The sequence below is a fragment of the Corvus moneduloides genome, chromosome 4 (genome assembly GCF_009650955.1).
Source record: "Corvus moneduloides isolate bCorMon1 chromosome 4, bCorMon1.pri, whole genome shotgun sequence".
Lineage (NCBI taxonomy): Eukaryota > Metazoa > Chordata > Aves > Passeriformes > Corvidae > Corvus > Corvus moneduloides.
The window spans coordinates 56,133,863-56,150,333 of NC_045479.1; the positions used below are offsets into that span (position 1 = coordinate 56,133,863).

Genomic DNA, 16,471 nt, shown 5'->3' on the forward strand with positions numbered 1-16,471 from the left:
TGTCAAGCCTTATTCTTTGGTATGTGTTTATTTTACATAGATAAAAGACTAATAAAATAATTAAAGAGTAGACATAAAATATTTTTTATTAAGGTCTTTAACAGAAAAAATCATGTTAAATCTTGTTTTAATTATTTTAGTATTGCTCTCTAAACTGACTATCCTATCACCTTCTGGGAGATTACTGACTTTGGAAAAGACTTAGAAGAAGAAATAAATAAAAGTCATTGAATAAATCCAGAAAACAAACAAACAAACAAAAAAGTCAAGCTTCTTATATTAAGTGTCTACAACCATAGGTTTTACCAAAATGGTGGGATGGTGTCTTGGAGCAGACAAACACTCTTTTCTGTTCATTTTTTTTGAACAGGACAGTCTTTGGCGGAGAGGTGAGATAGATATCTGGGGAAAACAATTTAAACCATTACAACAGGATTCAACAACACCTGGTTGATCCAAGAAAGGTACAAACATGAGGAGAAGAAGGTGTGCACAGCTGAGATACTGTTCTGAGCAGAAGAACAACCACTGTAGACATGGTTATCCCATTTAAAGAGAAATCTTCAGTATGCTCAGGAATAGTAAAGTAACACTTCACTAACCTTTAATCATCACATATGGATTACAACAGCATGCAGCACAGGGAAAAGAAACCAAAACTGAACTGACTTTGCTATACAGTCAAGTGAGCTTAGACATTGCTAGTCCAGTCTCTGGCAAAAGGACTCCAGTAATCCCTTTCAGTGTGGCTATTGCAGTGCCTTCTTTCCAAGTACATGCACAATGCTGTGCTACAGACACACACATACCTGCAAAATATTTCAAATATACAGGATTTTTGTCAAGACCTCTGGTCGCTATTTTGACTTATCTGAAGGCATGTGTATGTTTTAGAAAAAGTCACTTATTAACAACAGGGTGATTTAAGGACAGGCTATAGTTTGAAAGTGCCCTTGCACCTGCAGATTGAAGTCTGACTCTTAATCTTAATTGATAATATTTTGATAGGTTAAGAGCATATACCAGAGTGTGTGTGCATGTACTCATGTGATTTTTAGAACATGAACACAAATCTTCCTGCATAGCTAGAAGTTAAACCGTCTAGTACTAGTCCAAATTCTGTCATTGTTTTAAACTACAGACTAGTTTCCAGTTAGACTACATTCACTATTTGTGCAAAACAATGCCATAGTAATGACATAACCTGAATGTTAAAAAATCAGTTTTAAAACCCAAGACATAAACAGGAATATTATCTGACTTAGAGGGTATAATAGTGGGGGTATTCCAGTTTTATGTGCACTCATCTGTGTAACAAATATTACTTCTGCAGTTGAACAACTGCCAAAAATAGGTAAGAAATTCTCCTACTCCAGATAAGGCTTTAATATGATTTTTTTATTTTCTCCATCAAACTGTAGAACATTTTCTCACTCACAGAATTCCAAAGAGATTGTGATCATTTTTCAATATTTTCAGGTGGTTTTTTCAACAAAAAGGAAAATATCCTAAGCTATATATTGATACTTAGCAATAGCTTTGACTAGAAGCAGAGAATGCAAGAGTGCTCTGTGTTCTACAGCCTTCAAAATCTATTATCAAAAGACAGTATTTGGACCACCAAGGGCAGTTTTTTGTTATGTAATATTATATAAACTTTTTCTTAAAGTCACCAAGCTCAACTTAACAGTAGGGGTTTTTTGGCCACCCAGAAGCCTGTCCCAGAGCACCATTTCTTTTCTGAAAACGTCTTTCAGATTCAAAGTCTAAATTGATTTATGACTTTTACCTTGGGCCATGACCATCCTTTTCCCTTTTCCATGCACCAGTAATTAGCTCTTTGATACAAGAAACGTTCCAGCCTCCCTTAGATCTTCTTTGGCTAGCCTACATTTGACATGCTCTTGGGGTTTTTCTTACAGTACCTCTTTATTTCTTCACTTACCCAATAGGCTTTGTTTGAGCCTTGCTGAAGGAATGACTGCAGCATGAAGTCATTCTATGATAGACACTGAGAGAAGCAGAAATGCTATATAAATATTTTCAACCAGAGCTCACATTTCCAGGAAAACAAAGTCAATCCATTGCAATAATCTGAAAAGAAAAAAAAAAAAACACCAAAAACAAACAACCCGCAACAACAACAAAAAAATACCCAAAACAATACAAACAAGTTCTCATTTTCTGGTACCCCTAAAAGTAGTTCAGCAGTTTCCATGAGGCAACTCAATTTCTGCTCTTGATTGGGAAGAATCAGCAAAAATGAGAGGCCAGTACTTCCATTAGATTTCATGTTCTTTCACTTTCTTTTCAAAAAAACCCCACTCTTTAAAATTTCCTGTTTCAAGATGACATTACAATGCCTTCTGAGGTTTAGCAAGCTTTTAACACTTATCTAATACAAAAGTATTGCTAATCTAAAGGAACATTTTCTTTCAAAAGCATTGATGAAGAATATACAATCTCCCTTTCCAGTCCATTTCGCCAGGGTGGGACTGCTTTTGCCTTATTCTAGCTGTATAAAGGTTGAAGTGTTGGTCTAAGGTAGTTGGGTAACCAGACTGCTCCTACAGTCAGTGCAGAGATACACATCTTAACAGGGCAGTTCAGTAGGTGTATAAAATATGTGCCCTAGGCTTTCCCTAGACTTAATGCAAAAAAGACAGACACATTCAAAGATCTACCACGGATGAGGTGAATCTCATTTTCTTTCTTCCACCACCTTCCACAACATACAGGAAACTGGACCGGATCACGATCAGAACAGTGCACATTAGCAGTTGATCCAAAATAGCAACCAGAGAAGCATGAGTGTAACTCCAGCACAATTCAGATCATGATTTGGCCCCCGGTGTTGAGTAACTCCCATACTTTCAAAATGAAACAGTTTCCAAACCACCGAAACTGCAAGCCAAAACTTGCTAGGTTGGCTTGTCATCAGAAGAGTTGTTGTGGGAAAGTGCTTAGTGAATATAAATCTGCCAATCTATCCTTTTACTCTTAGTAAATCACTTCTCTGTCTGTGGCCCTAATATTAATTCTGGTACAGTAATGTAAATGAAGAGGATATTCCTGAATGAAGAATTGAATTCAACTAAAGGCCTTCAATTTTTCTCCAGTTATAGTGACAGATGCCTGTTTCCATTATAAATCTGTAATTCTTGCAAAAGTAATTTTCTTCATAGAGAAATCCTTCTATGGCAGGGTAGTAAACAGTGCACAAATGCTGCACACACAGCATAGTTTGCATATTTCGTTCATTATAATTGCCCCAAGGTCTTTTGGACAATTCTTCTCCTATATCTCAACACTATTCAGACTGTTCTCCGTTGCTTCAACATCTGAGTTCTCCAACACTCCACATCTATTTGTTGTATACCCTAGAGTCAGCTTAAAATGCACAAAGCTTTCATCAAAGTTGGCTTTTATTTCTGTTTTAAGTTCTATTTTATATAAAGCATTACCTCCTTTTTTAAAAATTATATATATATTTGTGCCTTGAGGGATTTTTTTGTAAGCATTGATGCTAATGAATAATCTCTGTAATTAGAAAATATGTCTTAATTTTTGGCAAATTACTAAATTCCCCACTCTTCTTTCTCCATTAAAAGATGAACTGTTTAGAAATGAAACATTATTTACCAACACAATTAAACTTTGTATAGTGATCTCAATTAGTATATTTTACAAACAGAAAATAGCTTTGGCTCTTCTTTGATTGGCCAGCTAGAATTCATTAAGATAACTGGCATTCACTAATGGTAAAATTTACAACACAGCAATAACCTACCAAATCTACCATAATACTATGCCAAAAATAGGGGGAAAAAAATCTATTCAATTTATAAGATAAAGATACTCAAACCACTATTCATTAGACAAACTTTCCAAATTACCAACTATTTCAGGTAATCTTGCAGGCCCATCCCAATGTTAAATCTGAGAAAATTTTGCTTCCGACAATTCACCAGATGCAAAGTGGTAGCAGTTTACACAATAAATCAACCTGCTTCAAACATGCAGCACACAGGCATGGTATAGCAGAGATTTAAATGAGAAGGTAGTATTATAAAACTATCTCTTTATGAGTCAGTTTGAGGACTTTCATTCTTCCAGATGACAATAATGGAAAAATATGGTTTTCTATTCTAAAATTCCCTTACATTTTGTGGAGTTGAAGGACCTCACTTGATGCAAGAACATAATGAAACCAGGAGGGTTCTGATTCTGATTTAAAGATCATTTGAGTGACTAAAAAGGGGAGGAGAGACAAAGGCAAACATAATTTCAAAGCATCTACTATAGAATTATAAAATATCAGGTAATTCAGATTAAATGAAGACTAAAGGAAAGAAACTTAACTGGTTAAAACTGGAGCTAGATAGACCTAGAAAAAGAATAAGCTGTAGTTTCTACTGATACAGGCCCAAAATGCCCCTTTTACATATTGTGTTCTGAGAGGAAAATATCATTAAAATGAGAAAAAGAAGATGATAAGGACAGAAACTTCCTACACCCAGTAGTTTGCTGAGAAGGTGCTGAGGTGGAAAGTCTTTTCAAGCATCAATACATACAGAAAGGGACACCTTGTTTACAGTAAAAAAAAATTCAACAAAACCCCCATTCTGAAAAATACCAAAGGAAGAAGGACAAGGTAGAAGAGGGGACAGTTCACAAACCCTGTGAAACCAAAAGTACAGTTCACAAGGTTCACAAAACCTCAAAATAACACAAGGTTTGCCCATCCCTTACCATTAGTCATCTACAAGAATCGTTCCTCCCCGACCTCTGATGAATCCTCTCCCTTGCAGTTGTTCCTTCTGCTTTTGGTTATGGTACTCTGTGTTAGGGTGCTACACACACTGACTTTGAGGAATCCTTGTTCTGAGAGTGAACCTACATCTAGCAAAAAGAACAGAAAAAAGGCTTTATTGAGTAGACATAGAAAAGTTTATAACTGAGGAGACAGGCAACGTTCTCTGTGTGTTACATTGGAACACAGCAAAATCCTGCAATAAATTAATTTTTAGCAGCCACCATTGAAACATGGAACTTTGTCCTCCAAAAACATAAGAAATCTATTTCAGTAGCAGGAAACATACTGACAGCTTTCCCAAGGAAACTGACAATTTACCTTCATTTTCATCTACCCCAGTCTGTCCCTTCCCTGCTTTTTGGGACTTGAGGAAATCGAGAAATGCTATAATAAGAGGTCCAAGCACAACAAATTTGTATGGGCTCATGACCCACTTTCATATGCAGAAGTAGTTAACAGGGTTGATTTTCCTTTTCAACCATAATTTTCATGAACTTACATCTGTCTGCAGCTACTACACTAAAGACAGTAGAGTTGCATCACCCTGCAGGGACTACAGGGATAGAAGGAAGGAGATTGCTTCCTGGAGCTCTACATTTGCATTGGAGATGTGAGGTGTGACTTGTGTCACCCTTAATATAAAGCACTATTTCCTTCCAGCATGAGCAACCACTTCTGGTAGCTCCTCTGTGGGGGAGATGAAGGTGTGCTTACACTTACTGTCAGCATATTTTAAATACTTTCAGGAGATCAAACCCATACATTCTTAAATACAGCAGATGCAATCCTGGACACACACACAGGCCAACAACACAGTTCAGAATGGAATGAAAGGGACAATTTATTTCCAATTAAAAAAGGAATAGAATAGAATTTTCTTTCAACATCACATTTCCTTCCAAAGAGACAGATTTTTTCAGTCAAGATACAATGCTTACAATTTACCCTCCAAAGCCTTGCTCCCAAAGGTTTAGAAAGCAGCTTGATGCCAGAATTCAATAGCATGAACATAGAAACTCTCGTAAGCTGCCTTGTATCCTTGCTGGGTAATAATGGGTGAGGGTGGAGTCACATACCATTTGAACAACAAAGCAAACTGTAAGGTATGGTAAATAAATGCCTGAAAGAAAACACCCTGGCCCCACCTTTGTCTGATTCAAATGAAAAAATACCAGTTTCACCCAAACCACAAAGGCATACATACACACAAACACTGCAATTCTAAGTTCCATGATTCGATGACTGAAGCATTTTGAACAGGTGAATTAATGCATCATTGAAAACACTGCCCTGTAAATGAGAACTCACAATATTCATAAAATGCATTTCTTTAATGCTTTTATTTTTAAAATTCTAAAAGTTTCAAAAATAAGTTTCAGAATTTACCATCTCTATTTGTTCTTAAAATCCTATGTAAACATTTTGTAGTGCTTTTACTGTAGCTTGCTACAGTGCTGGCTGCTTCCCTTTGATACAGTGTCTTCCTCAGTTCGTGCCTTACCCTACTAATAGATTCTTTCTTTCTTTGATCTTTCTCTATCAATGAAGAGCATCTACCCTACCTCTTCCTTGTATTCCCTGCTTTCATTGTCTTTCCTTTCTTTCTTGCATGTTTATGTATCCTCTGTAAGTGGAAAGGCCAAATACTTTTCTTCACACTTTCACAGTTCTCTTCAACTTCCCCCTCTTCTTGACTGCACATGGCCAGAAAACCGAAAAGCATCTCCCTACTGAATGACAAGCTGCAAAGTCAGAGAGTAGCTGCTATCTTCCTGGAGCCATATAGAAATAAACTATAAGAACAGCCATAACAGGTAAAACCAAAGATCTCTTTAGCCTAGTATTCAATTCCCAACAGTGATGATTAGCAGGTGCCTAGGGGAGAGCACACAAACAGGGCAAGCATAGAATATATAAGTCCTGTACATTCTCACAGCCTCCAGTAACCTGTGATTCAGAGATATGATCATGTCTTCTATCTCCAAAGAGGCCAAAGAAGCCTAGGGAGACGAAGAATGAAATATGACTCAGAGAACATGCTGTTAAGTGAAGCACAACTAACTTAAAAGCAGGAAAGAAAATGTATCTAGAAATTAATCAAAATATTAAAAGTTGCTCTAAATAAGTTTACTTCAGGTACAGGATGCAGTCTAGCCACAGAAGATATAGCAGTCTGGACTCTGTAGTGTAGTTGTGAAGAGCTACATGCTGCCACTTCCAGATATAAGCCTAAAAGAAGTCCCTGACCCACTTTGGTCACGATAAGTAAGTTGCCTTAAAGGATTTAAAATAGCAGGTCTTGCTAACACTTTTGCCTGAAGTATGTTAGGGAATACTCACAGATCTACTGTCTAGTTGCATTCGGAAGAGAATGTAGGTTCTTCAACCGGCGTTGGCAGGCATGACTGGTGCTATCAATCCACAGCATTACAGAGCCAGGAAGGAGAACAGATATATACCCCGTGGCAGGCAACAGTGCAATGGTTCCCAGTTTTCCGTCATCACACTGCCACTGGAGATTGCTACACCTACAGTTTTGCAAAATGGCATGCTGTAGCAGTGGACAGTCAGTGCCCTGCTGGTAAAGAGAAAATTCATTTGCTTTATGAAATGTGAGTGTCATTAGCAGAACAGCATCAAGGCTTTTCCATGACAGCACTCCTTTACCAATTCTGCTCTAAACTGGACAAAGTTCTTCCTAGCTTTCTTCAAGCAACATCAGCCTTCACATTGTTAAATAAAGTATTTGAAATAACTTATCTGACTTTGTCAGAAGGAACTAGAAAGAGTAAATGGAAATTTCCAGCTGCAGTCCAGGATAAGATAAAGTATAACAGAAGGTAACAGTATGCACCTAGAAAACCATAGTAGGTTATCTTCCTTCAGTTGCAATAGCTATTTGTAGAGTATACCTGCAAACACAATGTCGCAGACAAACCAGTACAACTCAGATTTTTACTTAAGGCATTGTCAGTTAGTACAAGTTTTGATCACTGATGCAGGTATTGAAAAAAAAAAGAGAGAGCATAATTAAATGACACTTAGAGAAAGAGATTTCCCTCCCTGCCCAAGCTCATATTAAGTCAAACATTTCTGCTCCCATGCTGCTAGTCATAACTAGCACAATAATCACTGTGGTTTACTAGACATAGTCTGTCCCAGTTCCTCCAGTGAGGTGACAGGGAAAAGAGGAGATTGGATTTTTATGTTCAGTGGTTCTTTCTGCGATTTTCTGTTTATTGATTCTATCTGCATAGTAGAGAACCTGGGCTTCTGCACAATTACAAAACCTGGAAACTGAATTTTGCAGTGTTTTGGACTCCTATTAATTTATGGGATCTGAACAGGGTGTTTATACTGTTCTCCCACAGAAGAAGACAACTAAAGCAGTTCCACAGTGCACACTACCTTTCTGATTCCACAGGAAATTCGTCCATGTTCCTTCAAATTCCTCCACATTTGACAATCCAGAAGGAATACTTTGGGACACAATAAATATTTGAAGCCTTGAGACAATCTCATGTGATTATCACTTTGCCAGAGCCAGTTATTCTCACAACAAGGCCAAAAAAGTTTGGTGGATGGCATCAATACCTTGCATAAAAAATATTTTAGGAGAGCCTTTTATGTTCTTGACAATGCATAATCAGATCTTTGGGAAGAATAGATGTCATCACAAAACAAGGAGGAAACGATATCAAACTGTTCCACATTCAGATATCTTGAGATAGAGAGGTTAGAGGAGAGGTACCCTATTTGCCAATGAAGCAGCGGATGGAGCTCTTCACCATTGGTATAAGAGCAGGCACACCAGGAACCTTTGGAATTAAAGGCAATTTAATAAGTTTACATTTGCAATTTGCTGAATTAGTAGGTATAGTCTGTAGTAGACTCTTGATATATTCTATCATAATATAATGCTCATCTTGTTGGAGTACAAAGACATACTAAGGGCATACATAGTGAATTTTGAATACCAGATTTTTGCTGTCTTGCTTCTGTATGAAGCAAGCAGTAGGCAATATTTTGCCTTTTTCTGCACATTTAGGGGTACAGTTTAATACACAAGTGTATCAGACATTTCTTTTTCCTTCATACATTTTTTTGTTCCTTCCTACATTATGAAAGCTGGTTTGCTCCTGGACTTGGTATGACATTCATTGTTACTAACACAATTATGGCATTAAGAAAAGACTCATTACAGTAACAACTAGTCTAAGAGGAAAGCTTTTCCATTCAATTCAATGCATTCTATGATTCCTTATCACGTTCTTAAAGCACATTATGCCAGCTTGTATCATGTTATACAGCAGATCACAATGTATTATGACAATGTTATCTGCAATGTAACTCTGAAACCAAACCAAGCAATGAATTGCACTTGTTCTTTAATCCTTACATTGATTGTTATTTCCTGTCAAAGGGCAAAGTTCAGCAATATGGACAACCATGGACCTACAAAAAAAAAAACAAAAACAAAAGTGAGCAATAAAATATCATTTGACATGTGACATTAAAAATGAAACTAAGTACAAGATGTACTCATTTAAATCTATTTTTCAAATACACGACCCTCAAGACTGATAAATCTTTTTTCTATTAGCTCTTTGACCTGAGGTGAAAAAAGGGGTAAAAACAGGCCCCTTTGCTCCAGCAAACTTAAATATGAAATAGGAATCATAAAAAGCCAATGGGACAGCAAGACCACAATTGCATAGATGTGTCTGCAATTGTCTTATTTAAATCTCTCTGTTAGCAATGGAAATCCTTTGTAATTCAGTGGAGAAAACCCATTATTTGAGAAATTAGAAGGAGCCTGAAATCCTTGTGAGATGGGAACAAACACAAAAGCACAAATAACATGCCAATAAATGTCAGCAGACATTAACAGCTTCTCTTGGGAATTAGAGGTGGCCAGGCAAAACCGGTATCACTGTAATTTGCTGCTTTTTACTTGCACAGAATTTAAATAAACCATAAATATTTTATATTTTTTTATAAAACAGGACTTACTATTTTAAGGGAAGTTCTCGGCTAAAAGGATTCAGCCTTAAAATGCTTTATCTTAATGATCAGACCAACAAGTGCATTTGCCACCTTTGTCCCAAGGGTGGCAGTGGCTTTCTCAGGGGCAAGGGACAAAACTGAACAAAGTAATAAATATTAGATTTTAATCTGGTGCCACAAGTCTGGAAGTATTCTCAGACACGTACTTTTTGCACACCTAAATACGGACTTCAACACTCAAATAGTGAATTTAAATCTTCTATTTCATTGGAAATTTCATCTTCTAGGAAATTGTATGATAAGTAATTGTATAGCAAGCAACTTAGCATTGACTCATTCTCTTCTTTTTTACTACAGGACAGATTTGTAATTATGAAGGTTTAGATTTAAACTTCAGAGACACTACCTTCAAGCCAATGTATTTCACACATTTTCAAAATGTAGGAAATTATTATTGAGTTTCTCACATTTTTCTTTTTTTTAAGTAACAGTAATACAGATAAACCAAATTTCCCTGCAGACAGATGGCAAAGAACAGTAATTAAATATGGAATCAAAAAATGTAAAACATTATGTTAAGAAAACCAGGTAACGGGAAATTAAAACCATAGGCAGAAAAATTCTCCATTCAGTAAGGACAAGAATTGATTTTTAATAAAATTTGGGAGTAAAAGAAATTCTAGTTCCTGTGAATGTTGTTACAAAAGTAGCATGAATATAAATTACATCAGAAAAGGAAGACGACAAAATTGTTAATCATGTGGGAAAAGGCAGAGGTGTTCAGCATGTTTCTGTTCTGTATCTAGAACAAAGCTCAGTGTGCATTTGTACCATAAAATAATGGTGATATATACTTCTTTTTCCAATATTAGCTAAGGATGATGTCGAAGAGAAGCAAGTAAAAATTATCACAAAAAGATAAACAGGCCTGAGTTACTTTCTCCCAAAAATAATGAGTCATCTGGATCCTTGAAAATTTCAACATATTTTGAAGACTCCAGATTGCCTTTTGTTTTGCCTTTTGGAATTTTTTTTTCTGATGCTTCAAAGTAGAACTGTTATGATGCAAGGGAAACGAATGGTACAGCTGCAACAGGACTATCAATTAAATGGGGAATTGCTAATGTGTATTATCTAATCCCATCAAATACCACTTCCGCTCCCAGCATCATAGAATCATTTAGGTTGGAAAAGACCCTCAACATCATTGAGTCCAGCCATAAACTGCCAAACACTTCCAAGTCCACCATTAAACCATGTCCCTAAGTGCCATATTTACATACCTTTTAAAAACTTCCAGGGATGGTGACTCAACTACTTCTCTGGGCAGCTTCTTTCAGTTTTTATTTATATGGTCTAAATTTATGCGAGGGCACTATACAAATGTGTGCATTCCTATTGCCACATATTCCTGTTGGTTGCCTCTCTGGGAGCATGATTGCTATCTCATTGAAGTGTTTCAGCAAGATGACTGCATTTATCCTGGAAAACTGACTCAAAATTATGTAGTTCATTGCTAGCGCACCTAACTAAATGTATCAGCACTTCTGAGTGAAGCAAGAATAACAAGAGCGAGAGACACAGAGATTCTCCATGTGCGGCAGTAACCTAAACTCTACACAGTAACAGAAGCCACAGGTCTTAACAGAAAGTGCTAGATACCTTTGTCTCTGACCTTAGTTAGAACTGTCTGCACAGGCTTTCTCAAACAGATTATAAATAAAAATCTGGAGAACTAAATATTGTCTGACTTATTATGACAACCAAAGTCTTCAGAAGCAGGACACTGTTATCTGTGGAAGAGAGAGTGGTGCTTGTCATCAGTTTTCTTCTTGAGTGTCATCAAGATAAAAAGGCCAGTCACCATTTCTTAGCCTAAGAAGTGCTGGATACACTTTGGCTTTTCTACCCACTTTCTTGCAGTCAAGCCATTCAATCTTTTACAGTTTCCAGCTCCATCAACCTACTAATTATCTATACCTTCTACTTCAGTAGCAGCTAAAAGACATTTTTAGCAGCATGTTTAATACTGCTACCAGCTCCTTCAATACCCTTTTTTTCAGTATCTGTCTTAAATGCAGATAACTTTGTTCCTTTTCACCTGTCCTAGGTTACAATGTAAGATGTGCCCACAAGCATGTATTCTTATCACCATCTTCATGAGCTGTTAAAACCAGGTGGGGCAGTGCTCCCTGCCTCCTCCCTCAAGACTATGTCCTGTTAATGGCCCATCAGTGCCTTATCTCATGACTCATCATTCCATTGTGAGATGCTCCACCCAGAGGGAGAAACCAAGCATCCCATCCTGGATATAAACTGTGATTTTTGAAGACCACAAGCAGCCTTTCCCACTGGATTTCCAGAGGACAGGAGCTACATACCTACCACTGGACCTTCTGAGGAAGACCAGATCTTTCTACACAGGATCACTGCTTCAACAGAACCACATCCATTCACTTCAGGAGGCCTGCAGCCACCACCTTATCGGACTGCTGCTGCTACCCTGACTAACAGGGTCAGGTTGTATCTGTCTCTGTCAGTTTAAATCAGTCTTTTTTACCCTGCCTTGTTTTATACATATATATATATTTGTAAAGAGCTGTTATTCCTATTTCCCATATCTTTGCCTGAAAGCCCTTTGATTTTAAAATTATAATAATTCGGAGGGAAAGGGGGTCGCATCTTCCATTCCAAGGGAGGCTCCTGCCTTCCTTAGCAGACACCTGTCTTTCAAACCAAGACATCACCTCACATGACATGTGCATTTTACATCTTAGTACAAGTGTCCTTTTATACAACAAATACAGAAATAATACCTCTGTACCAAGATTTAGAGACCAGTATTCCTTCATCACACAAGATTACCCTAACCAGGAAGGACACAATCAGAATGTCTCAATTGTGATTTCATTTGAAATTTAAATACTCAAGGCTCAAGAATAATCAACACTGCCTACCCTCAAGAATCATTTTACTGTTGAACATACCTGAGATAAATAAAAGTTATTAGTGGACTCCACAATGGTGTCCATGGAATCTTGTGCTCAAAACTACACACCCTTTGTTTCAGAGGGTGCTACACCCAGAGTACCATTAGCCTGGTAGAAGACCTTACTCAGAAGCTACAGCTGTGCCTCTTCTTAGTGCCAAGAGTCAAGAAAATAGATCTTTCCTTCTTTTATATGGCCTTAACCACTGGGGTATTTTAGTACTTTCATCACCACACAAAGTTTCATTCACAAGTGGATGTTTGTTGTTGTTCACTGCCAAACTCTATTAGGTGCCTTGTTAGACATACACTTCTTCTTGATGAATGTCCACAGCAGTACTGAGAGTTGGTCAACAGTGACTGTCAAACAATTCAAGTAATACATGCGCTTCTTCAACCAGGGTGGACTTACTGTCTTTTGTGTCTTGGCTTTTGCTGCCAACTTGTGTTATCTTTTGTTGTTTTTCTGAGGACATATTTTAGATTGGCATAAGAGCTTATTAGCTTGAAATATGAGTGAAATCACCCTTTCAGAAAATGTAATAGCATGATAGCATATTTGTTACTAGATCTTCACATTTGGAAAACAATTTTAAAAATTATAAGACACTGATTAACATAGACCATGATATTCTTTATGAAGTCCATGGAAACACAACAGAAAATGAAATATTATTATCATAAAGTTAGTATTCTACTACTGATAAGACACACACAAGGTGTCCTTTGGTCATACAATCATGTGGTTTATGGTACATACTTTAGTTATCTATAAATAAAACACTGAGCAAGGACAGTCACTATGTTTTTGATTATAATACAAGTATTAAAGTGCATTCTGCTGAGCCTTGATCAAAGATCATTTAGGGATACTCATTCCTTCCCTTTTTTTGTTACTATTACTTTAATAGTACATTAACAAATCAGGTACCAACTTTCTGTATATGCTAAATGGAACTGTTCTTTTCATTGACTTAATCTAACTTCAAAAAATAGAAAAGGCTGCCTATTCTGGCATGACTAATTATACTTACAGAAAAATGTACTCAATACGTAACCTTCTCCTCCACGTGAACGTCTGTTTCCAATTACACACACTAGCACAGTATTGAGGATCTTCTGTACAAAAACGTCAGCTCAGCTTGCTAATGGTGCTGTTCTGTATCTAACACTAACAACAGTAGCCATGGCTGTGGGAGTTCAGCAGAGGACTACACATGGGATGCATGTGCATGAGAGGAGTTTTTGCTGGTTAATAATTACAACCTTTTAGATTAGCAAAGACCAGGAACACCAGTAATTTGTCAATCAGAGAGCTGGAGCACACACATACAAAGTAATCTGGTGGTTCCCTCCTGTATATGGCTCAAAGAACAGATCTTATTGCTGTAATTACAGTAACTCCATAGTATTTTTCTCATTACACAGTGGTCAAGAAGCTGAAGAGGAGAAAGTGGAAGTGGAAGCACACAGGTTGTGATGCTAAGATAGTAGGAAAGGTCTGAATGTTTACATTGCTGAATTTTGGCTCATCAAGCCTTAATTAGGAACTTATGTAGTCATAAAACTGGTTGACAATTTAAACTGTTGTGCCAAAGTGCATCCACCTATTGCATTTGAAATGTGAACTTATTCCATTGTGTTCATATTACAACTACCATATTATTATAACAGGTCTTCATTTAACTCGCCCACCAACTGTCCTTTCAGTCTCCTTTAAATTACTCCTCTTGCTTTTAAATTTAGAAATGTATCTATATATTGAGTAGAAATTAGTAGCATAGGACCACATAAACATAATATTTCGGTTTACAATGTTGGTATTATGTTTGAGTTTAAATTTAGTGTCAAGATTCAAGAAAGATCAAGTGAAGAGCTGACAGCTCTGTATATTGTCTTTTTGCAAGTCTTCAGCAATTTTATTACTTATTATCATTATAATTATTTAAAACCAATTAAACTTTTCTATCCATTCTCAAATATAGAAAGACACATTCATATTGGCACTGCCTGTTGTAATGAATTTATTATTAACAAATTGCTGAATTATTTTAGTGGACGTACAGCCTTTTGGGTCAGGTCACAGATACAATGGAATGATGTAAATCTTATAACTGTGGTGGTCACAATTCAGATAAGGCTTTCATATCTTCACACTTCAAAATTTTCATACAAGAATTTTGAAAAGGGAAGGTAGAAGAGAATCCAGTTTCATCTATACTCTAACATTTCTATAAAATTCAAACAAAGTCACAAAAACAATGCTTTTTATTTGCTTCATCCCATATAGCAATGATGCAACGATACAATAAATGTCCCCCTAAATTTCTACACAAAATCTTGAGATCATCTTTAATTTAATCTTTAATTTTGATGGAAGGATTATTTATTCACCTACTTTTGCAACTTAATAATTTTACAAAATAACAAATAGAAGCAAACCTTGGCTTTTTTGCTATTACTTCTCTTATTTCCCTCCTTGATTTTATTTGGTGCATGTGGGCAAATACAAAATTCATTGAACACTTTGTGATGTCTTACTATTTCCATCAATACATAGATTATAGGTTGAAAAACACTCATTTTGACTATCCCATTGACCAAAACACCGAGATAAATTTTTCACATCATTGCAGCAGTTTAAATATAACACTACTGGCACAAACAGAATTATAGGAGCAAATATAGGACTTTATTAAGAATTCCTCGTTACACAAACTACTCTACCACTTTGGCTCTCTCTATATAATAAAGACTCCAGAGCAGGCAGAGGTGGACAATATTCCTCACTCCTTACTTACATTCTTTATTCATTAATTTGCTGATGCCAGTATCAACTCATTCTACAAGACATAAAGTTGGTTTCCACATTGAAATTTGATACTTAATATCCCTTCTACTATTTTTATCCTCCAATTATAACTCTGAATACGCTTGTTATCACTAAAAATACAATACTCTTTTTAATCTTGTTACATTCTTGGCCTTTGTGACTTGGCAGTGAGTTCCATGGTCTAATTACAAGTTTTATATGTAGAAGTAATTATGGGTTGGGTTTGGGTTTTTTTTCAGTTTTGAAAGTTACCTTTTAATTCTCCTTGATGTTCCTCAGCTCATGTTAAATGAGAGAGAACACAGTCATCTGATCCATGGTACCTAGACCATTATTTTACTGTATCCCCTTTCTTGATCTTCCCTCTAAAGTGAAAAAAAGGCCTAATCTTTCAAAAGAGGGGTTTTTTTTCATATCCTCAGTCATTCTCATTACCTTTCCTTGATCCCACTTTAGTTCTTCAATACAGCTTTCGAAATAGGGAAAACAGCTGCTGAAAGTGTGCAATCTCTCTACTGAATACAAAATGCCACCTGCATAACAGCGGAAGATGAGGTCCTGATAACTCAGTTCTGTGCAGAGCCATGCTTTTTGTATCATAAATATTAATGTTCCAGAGACTTTCCAGTTTGACTTCACTTGACATAATGTCATGGTATCTAATGCAAGTTGTTCATCAAACCTCTAAGTTCTTTTTACACACGGCCGTATCTTCTTGCATTATTTTAAATCCAGCTTCAGTACCAAGTCTTCAGTTACCAGAGAATTACATACACAGTGAGGCTCTGTTACCTGCCTGTACTTTACTTCTAGATTTTGTTGTTTA

The 16,471-nt window shown here is 36.5% G+C and overlaps 1 long non-coding RNA gene across 3 annotated transcripts; it reads right to left on the minus strand.

The window, feature by feature from the left end:
- Window positions 1–260: 260 nt before the first annotated feature.
- Window positions 261–7,760, minus strand: LOC116443490. Of its 3 annotated transcripts, none has more exons than XR_004239932.1 (4): window positions 7,157–7,760; window positions 4,753–4,902; window positions 1,946–2,094; window positions 261–809 (listed from the first exon to the last, which is right to left on the minus strand). It is a non-coding gene; the product is annotated as an uncharacterized LOC116443490 (long non-coding RNA). The 3 variants fall into 3 exon arrangements; XR_004239931.1 differs by lacking the exon at window positions 7,157–7,760 and adding an exon at window positions 5,316–7,136; XR_004239933.1 differs by lacking the exon at window positions 7,157–7,760 and adding an exon at window positions 5,135–5,178.
- Between the last annotated feature and the right edge of the window lie 8,711 nt (window positions 7,761–16,471).